General features: G+C 37.5%; 1 protein-coding gene across 1 annotated transcript in view; it reads right to left on the bottom strand.

The window, feature by feature from the left end:
• Positions 1-17,419, bottom strand: part of LOC141389158 (uncharacterized) — a 185,251-nt gene that overhangs the window by 12,392 nt on the left and 155,440 nt on the right. The gene's annotated exons all lie outside the window — the stretch shown is intronic.

The following is a 17,419-nucleotide window of genomic DNA, read 5'->3' as shown; positions in this document are numbered from 1 at the left end:
ATAGTTCCTCAAAATCATGAGCACGGAACTATTTACCACTGAAACAATGATGAGTCGATAAGCAAGAAATGAATGAAGAGATTGTACGCAACCTGTTCCGGGTTTCAGGCATCAGAATAAAAGCAAGAATACCTAAAATGACATGAGAGTTCCATCGCGCATTGTACATTTTTGGGATCTGCTCAAACTTTCTCAGTGAAGTGGCGGACGACACGAGTTATGTGGAAGAGAAGCTTTTTATAATTTTAAGATTTACCATTAATGATGACAGCTTTCAATTGAGTACAAAGCCTGTCTTTTTGCCGTTATTGCCAACAATCATCACAATTGATCCCTTCATGTGATTTTATGGGCATTTCCATCTTTCAATTTGAGCACAGTCAACATAATTTATTTAGATCCATTCTTGAGGACCATGGACTGATATTCAAAACTTCACTACTGCCGATAAAGCGTACATACCAAAGAGGGGTATAACCATGGTGCACACCAGCCTTGCGAGCTGAAAGCGCGGATTCGATTTCCAAGCTACATCAAATTGTTAACTGTGGTAAAATTCCGCTCACTGTAATGTTGGCGTACCCTTGACAGCCTGTTTTTTCTTCAGTCAATTACTCTAATTTAGTTATTATCATGGCTGAGCAGTATTTATTCCGTTCCATCTTCTGGGATTAATTATTTGTACTTGACATTTGGAACTTGCAGGAAAGTCGATGTTTCAATTCACTCTCTCTTTCTGATGATGGTTAGATAAGTATTTTACTCAGAGATTTGTGAATGAATATATTGTTTTCCTAGAATTTACTTTGATATTATGTATTTGTATTACAACCACCCAAACGAATTAATAATACCATCCAAAACAAGAACAACAACAACAACAAAACAATCTGTCACCATATCAAACTTCCAAAGAATGCATTTCGATTATTTGAAAGAAACGTCTGTAACATTGAAGGAATGTCGTAAATGGTTAGAGACCAAATAAAGTTTACAATTTCCAGTGATGTATTTGTGTGTGTTTTAAAAGACATACACATAACCAAACCGCCCTCCCCTCCCAACCGTAGTTTGTAAATGCAACAATATGCATATTTATTTATGTACAAAATATTATATACACAAACATAATATAAATGCAATGACTATAACAATTTGCATAGATATCTACTTTAAGGTTAATTGTTAGAACAAAGCCAAATCCATAGCTTAGACAAGGATAACCCGAAACAAAAGAAATAATTGTAGAATCCTCTTTTGTTTCATTAACATGCAATCATAATCATTTGTCTACAAGTAAATGTGTATGTAGTAGTATATGTACATACATTGCATATGCATACATAATTAAAATATTTAATGTACTATTTATGTATGTATTTAATGACACAACTTTAATAAACAATTTATGAATGTACGTACATACATATGTATATCTATCTGTATATGTCCACCAAATAAATACTATAGTTTGCTAAAAAAAATACATACAATATTTTAAAGAACATGTTGCTTTATATTTTTTTTATAAAGGAAAGATTGAAAGGTAATTAATTAATATACGAGTATATAGAGATAATTGCATTTTTTTAAATGACCAAAAATGTACCTCATCTCTATAATGGTTTTAGACCCTACCCAGCAAAAATTTGGTAAGCATTACCTGGTAATGAGTACTCATTACCCTCCGCATTATCAGGCAGTACATATAAGACAGTTTACACATAACTAATTACTTCCTTACTTACTACTTAGTTACTAAGTAGTGAGTGCAGTGGCACAGAGCTAGTGCGTCTGACTACAAATTCTAAGGTCGTGTGTTCAAAGCTCACCGGCGGCATGGGAGTTTTTTGTTCACAAAATTACGAAGAAATGTTGATGTACATGGATGCTTTTTAACAACCCTTAGTGTTCGTACGAGTAGACTAGTGTGTAGTGTGTTTGGCTACAAATCAGAAGTTCGTGTGTTCAAAACCGGGAGAGAGCGAAATAAAAGAAAGAAACAAAACAATGTGTGGAGTCTTTTTTATAATATTTCACCTCAATTGTTCTAAAAATAGAACATATGATTTTTAGCTTTTTTCGACTACCGGTATGTGGTTAAATATGTACTTAAAAACATATTTATGGAAGTACATCCTTCCTATGACATCCCCATCTAAAAATAATGACTTTTACGGTTAATTTGTAAGTAGTTACTACTGCCAAGAATTACTGAATAAAGTCATAGATCAACAACGAATATGGACTATATCGGTCCTGCTCTCGAATCGCTTTGTTTTTGCAAAATGTTGTCCTTGGGCCCCTTTGACGCGGTTCAAGTTTTTTATACCCTCAGCATTTATGCTAACGACGGGCAAAATGTGCCTCATTGAAATAATGGTTTTAGACCCCTAGTATGTTTGGACGAAATTTGTTTCAGACAATTTGATCAAGCGATTCAAACCAAATTTTGGTTTAAGTTCGAAGATGGGCGATATCGGTCCACTACTTTGGGTACCTCCCCCACAAAAGTTCGAAAATGTTCGGAAAATTTGTGCGCAAGATAACTCTTGAAGGGAGTAACCGATTTGGTCCATATTTTGCACATCGTGAAATTTCTAGCAGACTTAGATGAGGTTCCAATATGGACTCAATCGGTCCACTCCTTCGTGTACCTTCCACACAAATTTCCGAATAGTTCATTTTAGGACCTGCTCTCGAATAGCTTTGATTTTTGTTGTAGCAACATGTATTCACTGCTCCCCCCCTATACGACGGTACAAGTATCATTAGTGGCAAGGTCATACTTCCTAAGAAAATATCCTGAAAGGTGCAAACAACCCCTATGACACCGTGTGTAGTGGTTGGAACGCAATATAACTCTCGAACGGATCTACCGATTCGGTCCAAATGTTGCCTTCGTAATATTTTGAGCAAGCTTAGTTTAAGTTTGAAGATATGCCATATCGGTCCACTCCTTCACGTACCTCCCCCACATAAGTTCAAAAATGTTCGGAAAATTTGTGCGCACGATAACTCTTGATGGGAATGACCGATTTGGTCTACAAGATATAGATCAGGTTCGAATATGGACTATATTTGTCCACTCCTTCGGATACCTCCTACACAAAATTTTGGATACATTCACTTTAAGACCTGCTCTTGAATCACTTCGGTTTTTGTTGAAGCAACTTGCATTCGCTGCCTCAATTACGATAGTAAAAGTTTTGTTCTGGGGCAAGTCCATACTTCTTGAGAAAACAGTCCGAAAGGTGTAAAAACCCCTATGGCGCCATATGTAGTGGCTCGAACAGAATACTACATTCTTCCACACTTTGGAATATTAGATGATATTCGAATATTAGATGAAATTCGAATATTAGATGAAATTCGAAGGTGGTTCTTATAGGTCCACTCCTTCCGGTACCTCCCCCACAAAAGTTCGAAAATATTCGCAATGTCTCACAAAAGAAGCAACCAATTTGGTCCAAACTTTGGATATCGAAATATTTTGTCGAAACTTAGTTCAGGGTTAAATTTGGGCCCTATCGGTCCAATCCTTTGGGTACCAACCACACAAATGTTCAACCTTTTTTGTTTGGTAAGGGTCCGTTCGAGAATCCTTTGAATATTTTTACCGGGGGTTTCGTTGTAAACCTGTTTACAGCGATATTATATTTATCGTAGACTATTATGGTACAAATGCTCTATCTAACGATATCCCCCGCAAATTTTTGAGCTTTAATCCCCCTAAATACATAATTTTTTTGGTATAAAAAAGTATTTCAATCCGCACAGACTGAGGGTATATCTCTGTCGGCAAAGCCGACTGAAACTTTTTTACTTGTTTCAAAGGCAAGTCCATACTTTCTGAGAAAATGGCACGAAAGCTGTAAAAACCCCCTACGGCCACCATGTGTAGAGACTGGCGCGCAGAACAGTATTCGAAAAGGATACTGCGTTGATCCAAATTTGGATATCGTAATATTTCTGGAAATCATAGATAAATTTGAAAGATGGTTCTTATCGGTCTACTCCCTCCGGTATCTCCCCCACGAAAGTTAAAAAAAAACTAGTAAAAAGCATATATACCCTCAGCATGTGTGAAGTGAACATTTTTTCTAAAAAAAATAATACTTTTGTATTTATGAGAGTTTCAGAATTTTGGGCGTATGAACAGTCCGACAAAAATATGGATTTAGATTCAAGCTCAAAATTTTGCGGGAGAGCTACCTTAAAGAATGGACGACATAGTCCATTTTGGAAGTGAGTCTTATTTTGGGAGACATACCTCTCGAAAGATATTGCGCCAACCAGTCATTTCAGTTGATCACCATATAATTTAGGCCTTTATACCATTATATCAGGAAACATGATCTTGCCCCCGAAAAATATATTATCGCTGTAAACAGGGACACAGCAGTACCTTCAGTAAAAATTACTAAAGGATCGTCGAACAGACCCTCAAAGGCATTTAAACAAAGATATTGAACTTTTGTGTGGGTGGTACCCCAAGTAGTGGAACGATATCGACGACTTTTGAACATAAGCTAAGTGTGGACATAATATTTCGAGATCCAAAGTTTGGACCAAATCGGTTTCTATGCTTATGAGATATCGCTTGTAACGTTTTAGGGAATATTTTCGAACTTTTGTGGGGAAGGTACCGGAAGAAGTGGACCTATAAGCACCACCTTCGAATTCGAAAAAATATTACGATATGCAAAATGCGTACCAACGCAGTATTCGGATCAAGCGTTGTCGTGCCCACCAGCCACTAGACTTGCTGGCCGTAGGAGTTTTTTTCTTACAGCTTTGGGGGCATTTTCTCAAGAAGTATGGACTTGCAACTCAAAAACCTTGTGCCGCCGTAATAGGAGCCTTGAGTCCAACATGTCTTAAGAAAAATAAAAACGATTCGAGAGGAGGTCCTAAAAAGCACCTTTCCGAAATTGTGTGTGGAAGGTACCCGAAGAAGTTGACATATATATCGGCATTTTTGTAGAAAATTTACTTGTGTTGTAACTCGGGAATTGTTGTAATATACCATAACTTTTGAACGCATTTAGGTAAAATAAACTGTTTTAGCACGATTCACCGATGCATTTATTAAAATTACAATTTGAGCAGAAGCTGTGGTCATATTAATGTAAAAAATAGGAAAAGATCGTTGAAGGGAACGAGTTTTTTAAGTCATCTTTCAATAAGTGGCTTTACAATACAATGTAGAGTATAATGTTCAAAGAAGAACTTAAAGAATACACTTCAGAGATGAAGTTTCTAATGTATGATTTTTTAATATAACTACTGCATCAATCTCAAACGGATGCTGACATTTTGAAGACTGAAAAATTGGGTTTTTGAATGTTTGATCTAATCGGGACGCGCAACTGTACCCGTTTAAAAACAGATTATGATATTGTAGTACTCGCGATTACGCATTTTTTTGATGTATAACTCGGGCGTGTAGCCTTCAAAGGTTCACAACAATCTCAGCTTAAGTCGAAATTTTTGTGCGTAAATTTTTATAAAAAACCTGTTTTTTTATTCAAAATTTGCAACTGCCATTAAATTGTCGGTGAAATCCGCGTGAACTTAGTTTTTTACGTTCTGAATCTAATAAGCCATGACGCGTCCAAATCCGTCCACTAGATCGGCGGATATGATAACCCTCAAATTTCGAAAATCTGCAAAAAAAAAGTTTTGAAAATTGTGCGCATTGAAACCCGTTTTGGAAGTGTAATTTTTACTGAAATAAATAGAGCTATATGCCTGTTTAAAATGTGCGAAAACATATATTTCAAAACTATCGCTAACCCGGAGATACAATTGATTTTTTTCTAAAAATTAAGTATGATGCAACATCCACAGTTCTTGATGGATCGCAATGAAACGACATCAAATGATGTATTTTTTAAAGGTTATCATCGAAATCGGATGGGCATAAAATGTAAATGAACTTCGTGGAAATTATGACCATTTAACTGTATTTTGCTGCCTAATATTCAACAGACGCTACATCATGGCCGCCAAATAGAATTTCACAAACTGTACACCAAATAAAAGGGATTGATTCGCTGTGTTGTAAAATCGGATGCGCATCATGTCATTTTCACTATTACGCGGTTTATATGCGTTTCAAATGTTGTAATATGCAATACAACATTATTTTAATGTTATGCCACAATTGGAATTCCTTGTGATTTACTATAATGTTCTAAAAATATTCGCCAATAGGAAAACTATAAGCGAAAAATTTGTTGCAACGGAATATCTCCATTATTGCGTGAAATTTGGACGAAAATGACGAAGAACTCAAACATTTTTTCGTCAACCTTTCCTATAAAACCATAAAAATAAAATACGAATAACAATGAGTTTTATTTTTTTCGTTATATTTTCCTTGTAGTTTTGCAAATAACATGAATACTATAGCTCTAAACTTCACGACTTAGGTTTCATTTTATTCCTCACAATGTCTGGATGCTGTTATAATATTTTTATATATTTTTTTGTAAGTATAAGCGCTATTGTTTCGAAAATATGTTTGTAAATACGTGAAATTATTTAACAGATTTAATTTTTCGCGAATCGATTGAAACTTTTCGAATTTTTTGGCATCATCGCAAAGGGTGCGAATACAGTTAACGATAATAGGATCTAACAGCTTACTATATTAAGCCACGATTTTTTTAGATTTTTTTCTAATTAGCATAATTAAAACGGTCATATCTTTTGCGCGCAATGATAAAAGTTGGTAACGAAAACAGATTTGGAATGACGATTTTTTTCTTAATCTATGTACCAAAAATCATAGATGTAGTATCAAAAATTTTTCTTGATTTTTTCGAAATGGAAAAGACGATTTTAGAAATGTTTCCTGATATCCCATATTATAACCTGTCTCGTAGAAATATAACGATGTGTAAAGTATGGACCAATTCGGTTACTGCCTTCTAGAGTTCGCACCATTATGGAGAAAAAGTTCTAAACTGTTGTGGGAGAGGTACCCAAATGAGTGGACTGAAGTGACCCATCTTAGAACTTGATTTAAGTTTGCGCAAAATATTACGACTACAAAATTTTGGGTTGAATTGGTTTATCCCTTGGAGAGTTATTTCTGGTGAGGAAGATAATTTAATTTCTGGTTAATTTGGTCAGAAAATGTTGCTTAAAATTTGTATATATCTAAAATCGGGCGGTACCATTATGTAAAGATATAGCCTATATTTGAACTTGACCTGATTACAACGGAGAATTTCACCCTGATCAAAAATTTATACTTTATTGGGTCTCAATTTCCATGAGTTACTCTCCAACTATAGCGGAGTGTATAAAAACACAATATGCGCTTTTAGCACAGCGGACTTCGCCTTGGCAAGAGTTGAACTAATCACGAGTTTCTAAATCTTATATAAGCGCCGTGGGGTATGTTGGGAAAACCATTCGCTCACGCGACTCATCCATTATTGAATGGGACGCAAATGCAAGACGTGCCTTGCGGGGGCAGCACTGAAACGAATTACAGAGGTAGGTGAGTTTTAGATTTCATTAATACTAACAACCAATGAACGGAAAGAAACAAAACGATTCCCGTACCAATCACACAACGCCACAAACTTTTCAGCTTCTCTGAATCGTTTCATTCTCACAACCAAAACAAAAACACAAACTTTTCAACGTAAAAAGATGGAAACCGTACGATTGGTGAAATGTAACTTCGGATATGCTTTGCCAAGTTGTTTCATTCACCACCGAAACGACAAGTATTTTTGGGAAACGTTTGCCGTGCATTATGGTCAATGACACACTCAGACACACACACACACACACACATGTGATTGCTTAACAACCCTATAAGTTACCCTGTCGGACTTTTATTAACCAGTTGATAAAATGATTGATAATAGATCGATAATTTTTAAACTGACTAAAAAATTATCTAGAGATGAACCACTTTGAACAGAAAAAAATTTCGGCAATTGTCCATGTCTAGATAACTTTTCGACCAATATAAAGTTAGTCGAAAAGTTATCTAGAGATTAACCACTCTGAAAACAGAAACATGTAACGTCTGCAAAGTATTTGTGTTTGTCGAAGAAATAAGGCACAAATGTATAAATAATTCGCACTTGCTTTTTCTTAATATTCTTCGTATAAATGCAGCATCCAGTTATAGAATAGAGTGTTGATGGACTGAACATATTCGTACATATTACTCATATTATTCTGGAATTAAAAAGGAACACAAAGGAAATGTACAAATTTGCCCCTTGTTCTCTCTAACAAAACAAAGAGAGAGACAAAGAGAGGGAGAGAGAATATGAAAAGTCAAAAATAAAAAACACACAGAAACAAAAATTGTTTTTTTCTTCACATTATGTTTTAAACTGAATAAAAATTTCCAAAAAAAAAGTTAGTTTATTATCAGTCGAAAAGTTATCTGGCGTTGGACAATACTGACAACTCAGGCGCTCATCGCCTTGTAAAATTAGTCACGTGGCATAAGGCAAAATTATCGATAAAATGCCACTTATGTTTAAAAAAAGCTAGCTTTATGTTAGCTTTAAATCGGCCACAGTTCCTACAGGGTATGTTTTAAACTGACTAAGAATTTCCAAAAAAAAAGTTATTTTATTATCAGTCGAAAAGTTATCTGGCGTTGGACAATACTGAATACTCAGGCGCTCATCGCCTTATAAAATTAGTCAGTTGGCATAAGGCAAATTTATCAATAAAATGCCACTTATGTTTAAAAAAAGCTAGCTTTATGTTAGCTTTAAATCGGCCACAGTTCCTACAGGGTAGCATCAGCATACCACAGTGAATTTTATCAACCACCAAACGTTTTGATTTATTCACATGTGTTAAGTACTATTTAGTTTTCTATCTGTTGTTGTGGAGTTGAGTACTTTTCGCTTTTCGTTTTGTTCGTCCTCACGAATGTAAACAAAACGAAACTAAACAGCGAGCTCGGCCAACGAGGGTTATGTTTCGTTTTGTATTGTTCCTATGGAAAATACGAAACGAAACGATTGGAAATTTTATTTAAAGTATTTTTACGTACTCTGCTAACAACCTTACAATATTCTGGGACAGGATTACACGAGGCCTAGTTTTGGAAATGACGGCACCTGTAGTGTAATTCTGTAACACATTTTTCGAGTTATCGACAAAAATCGGTAAAATAAAAACGAAAAATTATGAATGAAAACTATCAATTGAAGTTGACAACATTGTTGCTATCTGTAGGACTTAACGACAGCTTTATTGTGGTTGTTATAACTTACCGAATTTTTTCTTTTTTAATTATCGAAATTATAAGTATTTTCATTTTACCGATTTTTATCGGTAGGTCAAACAAGTAAGAGAGGGCTATAGTCGGACGGGGCCGACCATGTGGTACCCTACACCACTTACACTGGGCACTAGTTTTCCGCAGAATTTATTTATATGAATGCGAAGTCTCCTTTGTTCCTTCGGGGATGTTGTGAGAATATACATATGTATGTATGTATTATTGCGACACGTTATATATTTTTTTCATTATTTCCTAATGGACAGATGGAGCATTATTAAGAAAGAAAAAATACCAAACGCATTTAGAAATAGCTTTTTTGTGTCTTTATCTGATCAATGAAAGAGATCAATATATCGAGGTATTACATTACCTCTAGTGGTAGCATAAAGAAGTCAAAACCCTGTACAGCATCGTAATTTGCATCAAAATCAAATCTCATATTTTTAGGGGTTTTTAAGGTTTTCACGATTTTAAGATATTGAAGTTGACATTGGGACAATGAACTGACTGTATCGCTTCCTGGGAAGTTTTCTGAATCTACAATGAGAAAAATCCAAAAATATCGGCGAAGGGATTTTTAAAAAGGATCAAAGGCCACATTTTTAGAGTTTTTTAGGTTTTCAGGATTTTGCTTGGAAACCGCAAGTCCTGTCGAAATGGGACTAAAGAAAATGTTGTAGCAGTGAAAATTATCTACAACATCTTCTTTAGTCCCATGATAGGGAAGAATTCCGAAAACCTAAAAACACTAAAACTGTGAACTTTGACCGCAATTTATTTAAAAATCCTTCTAGCGATTTGTTTTTGGATTTTTCTAATCTATGGACATTGCTGTTTCAGCATCCACAAAAACTTCCCAGGTATAAGCGGTTTTTATTTAAAGTTAGTTAAGGCGCACCGTACATGACATTGTTTTATAAGGAGGTTATACAGTAAGTGCATTGTCCCAATTTGAACTTATATATCTCAAAAATGATAAAACCTACGAAATTATCATAAGGGTCAATCCTTTAATCCCATTTCAATAGGACTTGCGGTTTCCAAGCAAAATCATGAAACCCTAAAAACCCTAAAAATGTTAACTTTAATCGAAATTTATTTAAAAAGCCCTCCGATAATTTTTTTTTGTTTTTTCAATTTTTCTCATCTATAATCATTATAGATTCAGAATCTGCAAAAACTTCCTAGGTATAAGCACCTTGCATTTAAAGTTGGGTATAAACGTTATTTTAGTTGTTAATTGGTAAAGTCGAAAAGTCTAAACCCTGATGTATGTATTACTGATTCAATGTTGTTTTATAAGTGGTATACATTTTATATTGGAAAGTTCTTCAATGCTGGTTTTTGTCTTCACTAAACTAAATGTAACAAAAACACTGTGGCAAGGCAGCACATGACGACGTCTCCCCGTTTACAAACCCACACTCAGTGGCACATTGTCACTAGAGAAACAAATATGGTAACATCAAACATACACACAGTTTATAAAAGTATAACACATTGTCTGCCGATTTTTATGAATGGAGTGTGGTAAGTATGATAAAGATTCATAGTAAGTGGTTGGAACATATCCTCTTAAACAAGTAAAAAAGTATCAGTCGGCTTTGCCGACAGAGATATACCCTCAGCCTGTGCAAATTGAAACACTTTTTTCACAAAAAAATGTTGATTAGGATTAAAGTTCAAAAATTTTGCGGAAAAGGTACTTAAAGGAATGGACCGACATAGACCATGGGGGTGCCATAGGGGGTTTTTACACCCTTCGGGCTGTTTTCTCAAGAAGTATGGACTTGCCCCTGAAACAACTTTTACCATCGTAATTGAGGCAGCGAATGTAAGTTGCTTCAACAAAAATCAAAGTGATTCAATAGCAGGTCTTAAGGTGAACTTATCCAAAATTCTGTGTGGGAGGTACGGGATGAAGTGGACAAATATAAAATATAGTCCATATTCGAACCTGATCTATATCTGGTAGATATTATGAGAATGTGTAAAGTATGGACCAAATCGGTCACTCCCATCAAGAGTTATCGTGCGCACAATTTTCCGAATATTTTTAAACTTTTGTGGGGTAGGTACCTGAAGGAGTGGACCGATATGGCTTATCTACGAACTTAAAGTAAGTTTGGAAACAATATTACGAAGGCCAAATATTGGGCGGAATTGGCATTTCCGTTCGAGAATTATCTTGCGCTTCCACCATAAACATGGTGTCATAGGGTTTGTTTTTCAACTTGCAGGCTATTTTTTCAGGAAGTATGGACTTGCCCCTGAAGAAACTTGTACCTTCGTATAGAGGACAGTGAACACACGATGTTACAACAAAAACTAAGGCGATTCGAGAGCAGGCCCTAACTGAACTTTTCCGAAATTTTGTGTGGGAGGTACTCGAAGGAGTTTACCGATTGAGTCCATATTGGAACCTCATCTAAGTCTGGTAGAAATTTCATAATGGGCAAAGTATGGACCAAATCGGTTACTCCCTTCAAGAGTTATCATACGCACAAATTTTCCGAACATTTTCGAACTTTTGTGGGGGAGGTACCGGAAGGAGTGGACCGATATAATCCATCTTTGAACTTGAACTATGTTTGGACATAATATTACGAAAGCCAAATTTTGGAACGAATCGGCAGATCCGTTCGAGAGTTATCTTGCGCTCCAACCACTAAACACGGTGTCATAGGGTTTTTTGTAACTTTCAGGCTATTTTCTCAGGAAGTATGGACTTGCCCCTAATGAAACTTACAACGTCGTATAGAGGACAGCGAATACAACTTGCGTAAACAAACACCAAAGCGATTCGAGACCAGGTCCTAAACTGAACTTTTCCGAAATTTTGTGTGGGAGGTACCCGAAGGAGTGGACCGATTGAGTCCATATTGGAACCTCATCTAAGTTTGGTAGAAATTACACGATGTGGAAAGTATGGACCAAATCGGTTATTCCCTACAAGAGTTATCGTGCGCACAAGTTTTGCGACAATTTTTGAACATTTGTGAGGGAGGTACCTGAGGGAGTGGACCTATGTGGCCCATCTTCGAACTTAAATTGAATCTGGACAAAATATTTCGATACCCAAAATTTGAACCGAATCGATTGATCCGTTAGAGAGTTATCGTGCGCACCAGCCTGCCAGACAGACAGACGGACGGACATTGCTAGATCTACTCAAAATTGTCTGAAACGGCTATCGTACAAACATACTTGGGTTCTAAAACCATTATTTCGATGAGGCACATTTTTGGTCGTATCAAAGTGTAAATACCCTCTTTAGCCTAAAGGCTGAGGGTAAAAAAATAATAAATTGACCAGGCCACCCAATCGTGGTACAGTCATTACATTTTGGGGTATGACTGATTACAATCGTAACATATTACGCGTGTTTTGTCAAAATCTGACTTGATATCTTTTAATATTTCGATACTACACTACATAATTTAACCATAGTATAATTAACAAATTCTTTCACCTGAAATGCGCTCGACAAGTTACAAAGGAGTTCTACAAAAGTCTTTTCCAGTAGTGAGTAGTATCACAGACGTCCGGAGTGCTAATTTCATCACGATAATACTCCATTATAAACACTTTGAATAGCCAAAACTAGCATTTTTCGGCAGAAATTCGGATATTCTGAAGTGTTTAAGATATAAATCCCACGGACAAAATTCCCGAAATGATTTTTGGACTTACATATGTTGGCTGAAAGGTGGTTGTTTTCGTCAACTTTTAATTTGAAAAAAAAATTGAAAAAATTATTCAAATTGACAAAATGGGCATTTGTATGTCCGCCAAAATTTTTAAGAGTTATTTCCCACATCAACTGCGGACATGAGTTCAAAAATAAGTCATTTTACGATTCACTTTGGCAGTTTTGTTGAGATGTGTATTATTTTATTGTTGTAAAATAATTCCAGCTTAATCTCAGGTTTTGTTCTTTTTAAATTTTAAAAAACATAAGTTTTATTTAAAGTTGGATGTAGTCAAAATTGATTTAGTTTCGGGAAAGGCAAAGAATACTAGTTTCGTCCAACGCCACTTGGACTCATCAGTTCTCTTAGTTCTTTGTATTGAAACAAAGAACTCTTCCCCAATTTTATGACGACCAGAGCTCAAGAATAAACGTAACCGATGAATTCGTTTAAATGCGAATTCAACAGAAAAAATCTCGTAGCCGCATACGTAAGCCAAATAACTACTACTATGGACATTACAAAGAAAGAGTTGTTTGTTTCAATACAAAGAACTAAGAGAACTGATGAGTCCAAGTGGCATTGGATGAAACTAGCATTCTTTGCCTTTCCCGAAATTAAATCAATTTTGACTACATCCCACTTTAAATAAAACTTGTTGTTTTCTTAAAATTTAAAAACAACAAAACCTGAGATTATGCTGGAATTATTTTACAACAATAAAATACATAAGTCATTTTATTTAAAACAACTTAAAAAGTATTGACAGAGATATACCCTCAGCCTGCGTGAATTGAAACACTTTTATGTATAGCCGACAAAAATATAGATCAGGATAAAAGCTCAAAAGTTTTGTGGGAGAGGTACCTAAAGGTATGGACCGACATTGTCCACTTTGGAAATGTGTCTTATTTTGGGAGCCATTCCTCTCGATAGATATCGTGTCTACCAGTCATTTAAGTTGATCACCGTATAAAAAATGGATTTGGCCACGAAAAACATAATATCGCTGTAAACAGGGCTACTAGGAGTATCTTCGGTACAAATTTTCAAAGGGTTCCCGAACTACACTTAAACAAAAATGTTGAACATTTGTGTGGGTGGTACCCCAAGGAGTGGAACGGTAGGGTCCACTTTGGAATTTTGAACATAAACGAAGTTTGGAAACAAAACATTTCGAGATTCAAGGTTTGGACCAAATCGGTTGCCCAGTTTATGAGATATCGCGCGTACAATTTTAGTGAATATTTTCGAACATTTGTGGGGGATGTACCGTAAGGAGTGGACCTATAAGCACCATTTTCGTATTTCGTGTAATATTCCAAGAAATATTACTGGACCAACGCAGTATTCGGTACCAGGGTTGTCGTGCGCCCCAGCCGCTACACATGCTGGCCGTAGGGGTTTTCACGGCTTTCGGGTCATTTAAGAAAAATCAAAACGATGCGAGAGGAGGTCCTAAACTGCACTTTCATCCAATATGGGATGTTCCCGAAGGAGTTGACATACGTATATAGTTTATATTCTAATCAGATCTATGTCTCGTAGAAATATTACGATGTGCCAAGTATGAACCAAATCGGTTACTGCCTTCGTGGGTTATCGTGCCTAACTTTGTGGGGAGGTATCCGGAGGAGTGGACCGAACTTGGTATCTTTGAACTTGGTATCGAGCGCTCCAGAAAGCCAGGCAGGCGGACGGACGAGGCTAAATCAATTTCAAATTGTCTGAAACGAATTTCTGAAACCGTAATTTCTATGAGTCACTTTTTCATCGTATCAAACTGTATGTACTAATTATTGCATCAAAAGACATCCTTTGGATGCAAAATGGACTGCATTCTATCCTATCCTAAAGGCTTGGTGAAAATGTGAAGACAAAGGTTTTGTGAAAATGCAGTGCAAAACGATTAGTGAAAATGTCCTACTTTGGATCTAATATTTTTGTCAGATTTTTATGCCGGTACCCAAGAAGATGTCGTGTTTGTATTTTTTCGGTTTTCTGTGTTTCGAGCAGCATCTACCGGAATGCCTGCTCCGGATTCTTTTCGTCCATACCGGGACGGAAGAAACCACAGGAACAGTATAGTTGCGCTCGGTTTGGCACATCCGCATCATCACCCATATCCAAACTTCGGTGAGATGCAATAGATGTCAGCAGTGGGTGTATCTAAAGGATTGCTCTGGACTTGTCCACTCGATGGACTACGACAGGGAATATGTTGCTGCATTCTGCGCGAAAGCAGTCCCCCGTGAGTCGTCGTCAGATTACAAAACTCCTTCGTCGTCAGATTACTAAACACTCCCGCTGTCCCTTCATCAGCAACCGCACCCACAGCATTTAACACCAGCCGTTGTTGTTCCAATCTCAGAAAATGCATCCATTTTGCAATTTAAATGCAATCAACTCCGAGGTAAGATCGAAAAAATAGTGGAATTTATAAATTGGAAGAAGATCAAGGTCGCGGCAGTGCAGGAAACCAAGCTCAATAACAACTGCAGCTTACAGCGTTGTAATGGCTGCAAAGTACTAAGGAATGATCGCACCAGAAGTTGATGTGGGGACTAGCTTTCCTTTTTGCACCAGTCTGTTCAATACAGACGTTTTGCTCGGCCAATTATGACACTCCTACCAGAATTAGAAGAGAGTGCCACAGTTCTCCAGACATATCCATCGTGTCATCGGATTTGGCAAATGACGTTACCTGGCAGCAAGGCATTTCCCTTGGATCAGATCATCTCCCCATAATTGTCCCTATATGCAGACCACCCGATTTCATCACCTCTGAACGCCGCACATTCGTCAGTCATAAGAAAGCTGATTGGCAAGGTTTCAGAGAGTTTTAGGAGACCACTAGAATTCTTCCACAAGGCCATAAGAACACCACGTATCACCGGGTCTGACAAATGACGTTTCCTGACAGCCCGTAATTTCTTTTGGATCAGACCATCTCTCCATAATTGTCTCTATAAGCAAACCACCCGATTTCATCACCTCTGAACGCTGCACATTCGTCAATCATAAGAAAACCGATTGGCCAAGTTTCAGAGAGTTCACCAATCACCGCTTCAGAGAACTGCCTTATCCTTCTGATGTTCGAGTAACGGAAAGGACGTTCCGAGACATCATCACTACTGCAGGCGCTCACCATATACCTGCTGGTCGAATACCCAAAATAAGACCAATCTTCCCAGCAGAGGCGACGGGATTACCAAATGAGTGTGATGAGTTTCGTCGAGTCAACCCCAGTGACCGCAGAGTCAGGGAGCTGGAAATTAACAGGCTGGTCGGCGAGCATAAGCGGAACAGATTGGTGATGGTTTAATTGAATTGTGGGCATCGTATAAGTCACTCTCGAACCCCGGAGTGATTTGTCGAGCACCCCAGGAGTGACAGGGCGAAAAGAAAAGTACAGTTTACGATGGATGATGTTGCGAATGCTATCAGGAACGCTAAATCATCCAAAGCGTTGGGCTCTGATGGAATCTCCGTAGTAATGCTGAAACAGGTGGATGAATCACTAAAGTTCTCAACTAGTCGCTAGCCACCCTCATTGTTCCCGAAGTCTGGAAAATGGGCAGGGTGGTTCCGCTACTGAAGCCAGGCAAGGATTCCAGCAAAGTAAATCGTACAGTCCGATTTCGCTTTTGTCGCCTGTAGCAAAGACTCTTGAGGCCTTCGTCTTCACCAGCGTCAGAAATAGCTATCTAGTTGCCGATCATCAGCAAGGATTTAGTAAGCAGCACAGCACGACAACATCGCTGAACGCCATCTCCACATATTTTTGTCGAGGACTCAACTAGGAAAGGCCGTGTCATAGAACGGTGATGGTGGCGCTTGACTTATCAAAAGCTCTTGATACTGTCAAGCACTCCACGCTGTTTGAGGACATTGGTCAGACAATACTCCGGTCAAGTCTGAAACGTTCGATAATCAATTATATGTGTGGACGCCAGTCGTATGTGTAATTCAGGAACAAGAAGCCCAAACCTTGTAGAGTTAAACAGGGAGTTCCACAAGGTGGGGTAATATCTCCGGAACTGTTTAACCTCTACCTTTCCTGTATTCCGCCCTCTAGATACGGCATTGAGATCGTAACATATGCGGATGATTGTACGATTCTGGCGTCAGTTACCTACCCTGATGACGTCTGTGAGAGACTGAACTCCAATTTAGCCGATTTTACCATATTTTTCCACGCGAGGAATATATAGATATCCGCCACTAAATCTACGGCCACTCTGTTCACCACATGGATGGCGCAGTATAGAAGAGAGTTGAATGTCGTGGTCGATGGTAGTAGGATTCCGACCACAAACTGCCCCAAAATTCTAGGGGTCACATTCGCGCATGCCGCAGCTATCTGCGACAAACTAAAATGCAGAAACAAGGTCCTCAAGTCCCTAGCCTGCAGCACTTGGGGTGCAGATAAAGAAACCTTGTT

This window comes from Musca autumnalis, unplaced genomic scaffold, assembly GCF_047663935.1.
Source record: "Musca autumnalis isolate F117 unplaced genomic scaffold, ASM4766393v1 scaffold_1, whole genome shotgun sequence".
Lineage (NCBI taxonomy): Eukaryota > Metazoa > Arthropoda > Insecta > Diptera > Muscidae > Musca > Musca autumnalis.
Note: the sequence above shows the minus strand (reverse complement) of the source record. Positions and strands in the feature narration are given on the sequence as shown.